Genomic DNA, 9078 nt, shown 5'->3' with positions numbered 1-9078 from the left:
CAGAAAATATCATTCTGGCTGGATATGGGCTTGGGCAACTAGTGGATTAGCAGGAATGAAATTATCTGGATCCCCTGGAAGATAAGGTATAGTCAGGGACAGAGCTACAAGAAAAAAGATCAGCACTATAAATCCCACGGTATCCTTAATAGAAAAATAAGGGTGGAATGGTAATTTGTCTAGGTTGGTGTTAATCCCAAGAGGATTATTAGAGCCTCTTTGATGAAGGAATAAAAGGTGAATTATTGTTAAACCAGCTACTAGAAAGGGGATTAAAAAAATCAAAAGTGAAAAATCGCGCTAGAGTAGGATTATCAACAGCAAGTGTGCCCCGCAATCATTGTACTACATTATTACTGATATAAGGTACGGCAAATACTAGGTTCGTAATTACAGTAGCTCCTCAAAAAGACATCTATCCTCATGGGAGAACATATCCAAAAAATTAGCGGCTATTACAAGGCCATCCGAGTTATTAATTTCTCAAAGTAATGAAAAGAGCCATAATATATTCCTTGACCAATATGAAAATAAATACAAATAAAGAAAAAGGAGGCACCGTTGGCATGAATAGTGCGGAGCAGTCAACCGTAGTTGACATCTCGGCAAATATGAGCTACTCTGTAAAAAGCCAAGTCTACTCTTGTTGTATAATGCATGGCTAAGAATAGGCCAGTAACGATCTGGATAATCAGGCATAGAACTAGGAGGGAACCGAACGTCCATCAAATGGAAATGTTAGCAGGAACAGATAGGTCTACTAGGGCAGAATAAATAATCTTGAGGGTAGGCTGCGTCTTGCGTAAAGATACCATTTTATTTAAAAAAATCACGGGAGCATTAAACCATCGACCGTAAGGGCTTCTTATTGCTGTTCAAAAAGTCAATAACTAGTAGGAGGGCTAAAAATGAGTACACTATTACAAATGATTAGGCTAATGGAGTAAGTCTATTAACATTAAAATTAATGACCATGAAGTCAGCAGGATAGAGGTACCCTGAAGAAGAGCTTATAAATATATCATTTTTAACCAAAACCAAGAAAGAGAAGATAATTGTAGGAAGGATCCATATGAATGAAGTAAACTCAATAGCAAACTTCTCGTTAGCTCTGAGTGAAGACACATAAATAAATATTACCAGAATTCCACCTAAAAAGAGATCAAAAAAAGAATTAAGGAAATTCACAGGGAAATATTTTTAAGCATAATACAAATTAATAGAGTTTGAATGAATAACGAGAGCGTAAAAGCAAGATGATGATTTATTAGGAGCATAAGTATAGAAATAACAACAATAGATCTTAGAATATCAAAAGGTAGTTTAATAAAAATAGTAACTTTGGAATCTAAAGATGTTAATAACTTTTGAAGACCGAGATATTTCTCTAAATCCGGTTTACAAGACCGACATTATTTTGTAATTACTCAGTCTATTATAATAATTTATTTATCACTCTTCTTAGGGTTATTAATCTTCTCTTCAAGAAGCAAGCATCTTTTATTAACCCTGCTGAGATTAGAGTTCCTCATCCTCTTATTGTTCGGATTATTAATGTATTCAAACTACATAAGAATAATTAATGCATTCATCTTCCTCAGAATTACAGTTTGTGAAGGAGATTTAAAGTTATCAGTATTAGTATTTTTAGTGCGTTCATCAGGATCAGACTAAGTACAGTTTTTAAATAAATAAGTGGTTCCTTACCTCAATTCTAAAATATTCAATACTAAATTATAAGTTAATATTTGAACTTCACTTAGAATGGGGGAGCACCCTATTGACTTTAACCTCAGGAATTTTTCTTTTAATAGTTATCAGATTGAAGCCAAGTTGGCCGCTAAGCTATAGAATCATTCTTTTAAGTCTGTTTGTTCTCTTATGACTCACTTTCACTACTCGGTCATTTATTTTATTTTACGTTTTCTTGGAGTGCTCCTTAATTCCTACAATTATCTTAATTCTTGGGTGAGGTTATCAGCCAGGTTATCTGGCTACCTAAGGCCCATGTAGAAGCCCCAGTCACTGGATTCATAGTGTTAGCTGCCATCCTCTTAAAATTAGGGGGCTACGGCCTCTTCTTGGTGCAAGGACTAAACATTTATAGATATACTAGATTAATAGGGGTCTGTTTAGTAGGCGGAATCTTCAGCTGCTTGATTTGCTTTCGGCAATCCGATGTTAAGTTGTTAATTGCTTACTCTTCTGTAGCTCATATATCGTTTGTCATTTTGGGTATACTTATATCCTGTACCTACACGAATTCAAGATCAATTTTAATAATGGTGTCTCATGGGATCTGCTCTTCCGGATTATTTTTTTTAAGCTATCTATTCTATGTGCGTATTTGAAGTAGTAGATTCTTGCTCACCCGTAGAACAATTTCTCTTTTTCCATATCTATGCTTTTGATGGCTCGGTCATAGTTTTTTCTTAATATAGGACTCCCCCCATCACTCAACTTCTTTTCCGAGATATATTAATTTATTTGTGTATTCAGTTTAGATTGAATGGTAGTAGCACTATCCGGAGCCTAATGTTTTTTCTCATCTTGTTACTGTATTTTTCTGTACTGCAGTACCAGTCATAGGGAAAGCCTATGTATTTTTAATTGATTAGAATACAGTCTAAAGGAATGTGTATTCGGAAGTGCCCACTTCATTTCTCTATTAACTTTGATCCTCGTTTACTGTTAGTTTAAAAAGAATATTAGTTTGTGGAACTAAAGGAGAATCATCTCTAACAGTATTGTTATAAATCGTATCAGGTTACATTCTATTAATTATCGGAGTAACGGCTATTTGTTGTTCACTCTTATTGTTTGTATCCAATGAAACTTACTTACTAAAAATATCCTTCTTGCATTTGCATTATCGAGTCTGCTTAGATTGATTAGGATTATCATTTATCTTTCTATCGCTCCTGATTTCTTCTCAAGTTATAATCTATTCTTCTTATTATATAAGCGATGAAATTTTTCTAAACCGCTTCATATACATAATACTAGGATTCATCTCATTTATGGTTTTGTTAATCATATCTTCAGACGGATCAATGTTGGGTTGAGATGGATTAGAAATCACCTCTTATTTCTTAATCATATTCTAGAAAAATTACACTTCTTCTTCTAGAGTAATAATCACCATGCTAAGAAACTGGGTGGGGAATGTACTAATTTTATGATCATTGGGGCTAATCTTTTACTCTAGGAGTTGAGACTATATATTTTTAAGATATTTCTTTTTATCAATCATGCTCCTTTTCATTCTATCTTCTTACGCCAAAAGAGCTCAGCTACCTTTCTCTGCGTGATTACCAGCAGCCATAGCTGCCCCAACTCCTGTCTCATCTTTAGTTCACTCTTCTACTCTGGGGACGGCTGGGATCTATTTGATGAATCGCTTGTCTTCTTCATTTGAAGAGAGAGGATGTTCCCTAATTATTACCATGGGGGCCCTAACTTCCTTTTTTTTTCAGGGCTACCCGCTTTCGGAGAAAACAATTTAAAACGAGTAATTGCATTGTCCACATTGAGTCAGTTAGGAGTAATAATACTTTTTTTTAGGTTTGGGACTTACACTATTTTGTTAATTTCATCTCTTTGCTCGTGCGCTCTTTAAGGCCCTTCTTTTTATATACTCAGGGGTCGTAAGCCACTCATTAGGTGTACAAGATATACGTCGAATAGGAGGGGTGTCTAAAATACTTCCTTACACTAGCTATATCATCTTAGTCTGTTCTTTAGGACTGATAGGTTTCCCACTTTACCGGGTTTCTTTTCGAAATACTTAATTATTGAATATTCAGAGGACCTGGGTCTATTGATTCCCAGCCTACTCATATTAGTCTCATGTCTTTTAACAAGAACTTATTCCATCCGAATCGTAATAATATGCTTATGCTCCTATAACTATAATCTAAGCTGCCATTTTAAGGACGAAGAAGGCGATTATATAACCCCCCTTTTTGTCCTTTCTGTCCGTTATAGGAGGATATATTCTTTATTGGTGCTTCCTGGGGGATGCAAGAATTATCTTAGGTGCATTCGAGAAGATTCTTCTCCTCTACCTTATCGGAATAGGGGTCGTTCTACTTTACTTTATCAAATCACTCAGCTTAGGTGTAAGACACTATCTAATTAGAATATTATTTTTACCATTCATTACAGGGCGGAGAAGCTTCATACCCTTAGCTATGGGTGAACTTCTCTACTATGAGGATGATTGCGGTTGGGTAGAAGAAGCGGGACCCTCGCTGATCTACCAAAACAATTCGTGGGGCTCATATCTATTTTCGTTCTTAACTTCTTCCCCGTATAAGGTGCTCATTCTATCTTCTTTATTGTTCACACTATTTATATATTTCTATAGCTTAGCAAGAGCACAAAACTAAAGATGTTGGGGTGGATTATTCCTGGAAATATTTAAGAGACATTTGTCTATCTATGCATTGAAAACGCATTGTATTAAATATACTACATAAATAGGCAGTGAGTAGAATTTAACTACCCGGTTGAAGAGTTAGCAACTGTCATCCTTCTTTCTGCATTTTAACAGGGGTTATCCCTTCCTCTTCATTAAAAATGAAGCGCTATTAATTAGCTTCTGTTAAAGAGTGGGGACCAAGAGGTCTTAATTCAGGTCGAAATTGGATCTGGTAACATCAATTCTCACTCTGAGAGAAAGGATATCCCCTCCTTTAGGATGCAAACCCTATGTTCTGATTAAACTATTCTCCTAAATAAACTAACCTCCAATAAAGCTAAGAATTATTTAATTCATCTGAGGGCTCCCCCCTTTCATTCATAAAATATTCTCGCAACAAGGACGAAAGAAAAGAAGATAACCAAATAGGTTCCTGGGTAGGACATATTCAGAAATACTATAGGTAGGAGCAGGGTAATTTCCACTACAAAAATAAGAAAAATTAGAGCATTAACAAAAAACCGTATAGAAAAGGGGACACGACAGGAATTTAAAGGATCAAATTCACATTCAAATGGGGAACTTTTCTCACGATCTAGAGACACTTTTTTTTATTAATAACCACCCCCAGGGTCAGCATAATAAAAACAAGTATAAAAATTCTCAATCAAAATAAAATAATTATCTTTCCCTAATAGGATCCCTCAATTGGAAGTCGAGCATAATATTTATGCTAGAAAGATTTTATTCTCCTCATCATTAGATAGAAAGATAAAGAAATAATCATACAATGTCAACAAAGTGTCGGTATCAAGCTGCAGCCTCAAACCCGAAATGATGTTGGGGGGAGAAGTAGCATTTAACATGTCGCAAAATACAAATTATGAGAAAAATAGTGCCAATAAGCACATGTAAACCATGAAAACCTGTCACTAAAAAGAATGTAGATCCATAGATTCTATCTGCAATAGTGAAAGAGACCTCTATATATTTCAACCCATAGAGAAACGAGACGTATATTCCCAACAGCACAGTAATCAGGAGCTTCTGTAGACACTGATCAAAATTGTTTTCTATCAAGGCATGGTGGGCTCAAGTTACTGTAACCCCTGAAGCCAGAAGGATACTTGTATTAAGTAGGGGTACTTGGAACGGATTAAATCTTTCTACTCCGATTTGGGGTCACAAAGTCCCAACTTCAATATTTGGCGATAGGCTTCAGTGAAAAAATGCCCAAAAGAAAGAGACAGAAAAGAAAATTTCAGAAACGATAAACAAAATTATTCCTCATTGTAATCCAAATCCAACCTTCGTCGAATGTATTTCTTGAAAAGTAGCTTGTCGCGAGACATCCCGTCACCATTGATACGAGACAAATATGATTGTATGCCAAGGTCTAACGTTAACTAAATAATAGGGGTGGTTTAAGTGATTCATTATTCTCTTGCGTAGAGAGTTTTTAGGGTCATAAAAACATAAGATTGAATAATTGCCACAGAAAATTCTAGTATCAATAAGGCAATCTGTGAAAAGACTACAATTGTAGTAATATAAACATTTTCCATGGTACCTTGAGCCCCTAAAAGAGTTAGTAGGAGATGGGCGGCAATTATATTGGCCGCAAAACGGACAGAAAGCGTAATAGGTCGAATGATATTTCTAATGATTTCAATCACCACTTTGAAAGGTATCAGAGGTACTGGTGTTCCTAGAGGTACAAGGTGGGCTAAAGCATTTGTAGTTTCCTTAACTCAAGTATACATGATAAAAGAGATTCAGAGGGGAACTGTAAGTCTTAAAGTGACCGTCAAATGCCTAGTAGGAGTAAAAATATATGAAAATAAACCAACAAAATTATTAAACAAAATGAATAAGAAAAGGCAATAACTAGGATATTAGCACCAAATCCAGTCGGTCCCATAAGTAGAGACATCTCTACTTATGGGAGTAGAGACACTTCATAAATGGAGTGTCAGGAATTATATCTTGGTCATTTATTCTCGGTCTATTTAGTAGGTTCTTAAAGTCGGTTACCCACCTCTCATCAATCATCAAAGGGTCTGCAAAAGGACTCCATTCTCATCCTTTACTAGATTAGTCCTGTTAAGCTTGACTCCAATCATCTCATTGGGTAATCTATAGACTGTTTTCGAATCTCCCTTCTTTGCTGCTTCTTCCGCCAAAGCTGCTTTCTGTTCAATAAATTGCCTCTTGTCGGTCCAAACACTCTTCTTTACTTGTTCATCTATTTCTATAGATGAGTGTTGCAGAACAACTAATTAAGATACGTCTGAGCGGTGAATGTATAGTACATTCACCGCTCTTTTATTGGAATAATAAAAGAGCGGTGAATGTACGTTATTTATATCGTTTATATAATACTAAATTTCGTCCAAACCCTCTTAGGAGGGTTTCTTGAATAACCTAGAGATATTGATTTATATTTATCCTGGAAGATTTAGTGTTCCATGATAAATAAAATCATTATCTCATTTTTTACAACCCTCCTAAGAGGGTTTGAAGTTTAATGTAGTTATAAACTTATTTGTAGTATTTTTTGTCCTAACACTAAGTATTAGGACTAGGAAAAAATACTACGGATAAGTTTATATCTCATTAAATGTAACAATAATAAGAAATAATCTCTCTATTTAGTATCGTAACAATGACGTTCTGTATAGGTAAATTTGTTTGAAATTCTAGATTCAAAACCCCCCTAAAATCACTAAAAATCTGCTTAAAAGTTACGTTTAGAGGATTTTGCGACACCCTTTTACACGATTAATGCACCAGTTCTTGATAATACCTGGAAAAATTGCCCTTTCGGGGTGTTGGCTTCGATTCTGTAAAAGCGTAGGTTCAACTGCCCTCAATTTTCCTCCAAAAATTATCGAATTGATGAGTTTGTTCCGTTTGGACAGAGAGGAATGGGACAATTTGATCGCCTTAATCGTTTGTGGCAACCAACATCTCTGTTAGTTTGAGAAAAAATCGAGTGTTTGCTGTAAGCCAAATATTGTTTACTATTACAATAGGATAGAGTTGTGTTGTTGACGTTGACCTACCAGACGAACTCCCTCCGTCGCTATGCCTCATTCTGAAGCATAGCCTTTGGGGGGGAGTCCTTCTCTAGTGTGGGCGTTGAAGAGTAAGCTAAGATAAGCTACTGGGCTCATACCCCAATGATAGAGCAATCTCTCTTTAAATGATTAAGTGGTTATGCCTATTTTTTTCTTACATTTTTATAGTATCCTCCCACTCCTGGTTAGGTCTGTGACTTAGAATGGAAATAAATTCTTTAAGCTTTATCCCTATTAAGATTGAAGAGAGAAGGAAAAAATAAATTAAAGTATTTCTTAATTCAGTCAGTAGCCTCAGTCATCTTTTTAGCGAGTATTTTGAATCAATCATTTTCATTCTTGATCCCTTTTGCTCGACTAATTAAGATTGGCGCAGCCCCGTTTCACATATGACTAGTAAGTATTTATAAATCTAAGTCATGAAAGCTTTTATCTCTTTTAATAACTTTTCAGAAAATCGGACCTCTTCTCAGACTGGTTATGATGTTTTCCTCTGTTAGACATTTATCCTGATTAATATTTAATATAAGGAGATTTTTCTTGATATTAATTTATTATATCACTTATCTAGCTATCCTATATTTTATAGTAATTTTACTACAACAAAAGGGGACATACTCCCTCGCCCGGATGAATACTAATGCCAGATTGACCTATAAGGCTTCGATTTCATTTAGTCTTCTCTCTTTAGCCGGACTACCCCCCTTCTCGGGATTTTTATTAAATGAATATCTCTGGAAATAAATATTCTACCCCCTCTTCTTGTACTAGCCCTTGTTATATCATCGTGTCTCTCAGTCTATTTTTTAATTTTAAGATTGCAATGAGCTCTCTTTTATTCCCCTCAGAGGTAAAGTCGAAGCAAATAGAGATCCTAGGTATTCTATCAATAGGGTTCAATATTTTTCTTCCCCTGTTCTTTTTGTAAAGCTTTAAGTTAATTAAACTACCTACCATCAAAGCTGGAAATAAGAGGTTCTTAAGCTTTATTAATTTCTACTTAACATAGATGGGGGTCTTATCTACATAATTACAGTATCAACGTAATCCTTTTTATCAGGCACCCAATCTCTGTTTATTATATATGAAATGTAAAATTCTCTTTAAGAATCAAAAACTTACATGCACAAAACAAATTGACCATAGTAAAGGGAATAATCCTTAACTAAATTTGAAATTTAGCATCTATTTTAGTGCCTTCGGTACCTTTTCCTTATTTCTGGTATTTTATTCCTCCGGTTTACAATATTTGATTCGATTTGAGTTGGTTGCATTTAAGTTGGCATGGTTTCTGATGTATCTTGAGTGATATTTACGTTAGACGTGACCTGGGTCGGCTTGATTTGTTTTCGTAATGAACAGTTTGCAGCACATGAAACAGTTTGGTTTCAGATCTGTTTTTGGCCTTATTTATAATCTTCGAAATGTCTTCAACAACAAATTCTACTAATTATGTAAGTAGACCAATATACAAATTTAAATGCCGATATTTTTATAAAAGAAAATAAACGCAACAACGGATGTAGCGAAAAATAACACAATATCCCAACATCTCAATGCTATCATCAACAATAA

General features: G+C 35.1%; 1 pseudogene; it reads left to right on the top strand.

The window, feature by feature from the left end:
* Positions 1 to 1696: 1696 nt before the first annotated feature.
* Positions 1697 to 2695, top strand: LOC136043006 (NADH-ubiquinone oxidoreductase chain 4-like; annotated as a pseudogene).
* The last annotated feature ends 6383 nt before the right edge of the window (positions 2696 to 9078 follow it).

This window comes from Artemia franciscana, unplaced genomic scaffold (assembly GCF_032884065.1).
Source record: "Artemia franciscana unplaced genomic scaffold, ASM3288406v1 Scaffold_2790, whole genome shotgun sequence".
NCBI lineage: Eukaryota > Metazoa > Arthropoda > Branchiopoda > Anostraca > Artemiidae > Artemia > Artemia franciscana.
This window is presented reverse-complemented; position numbering and strand designations above follow the sequence as displayed.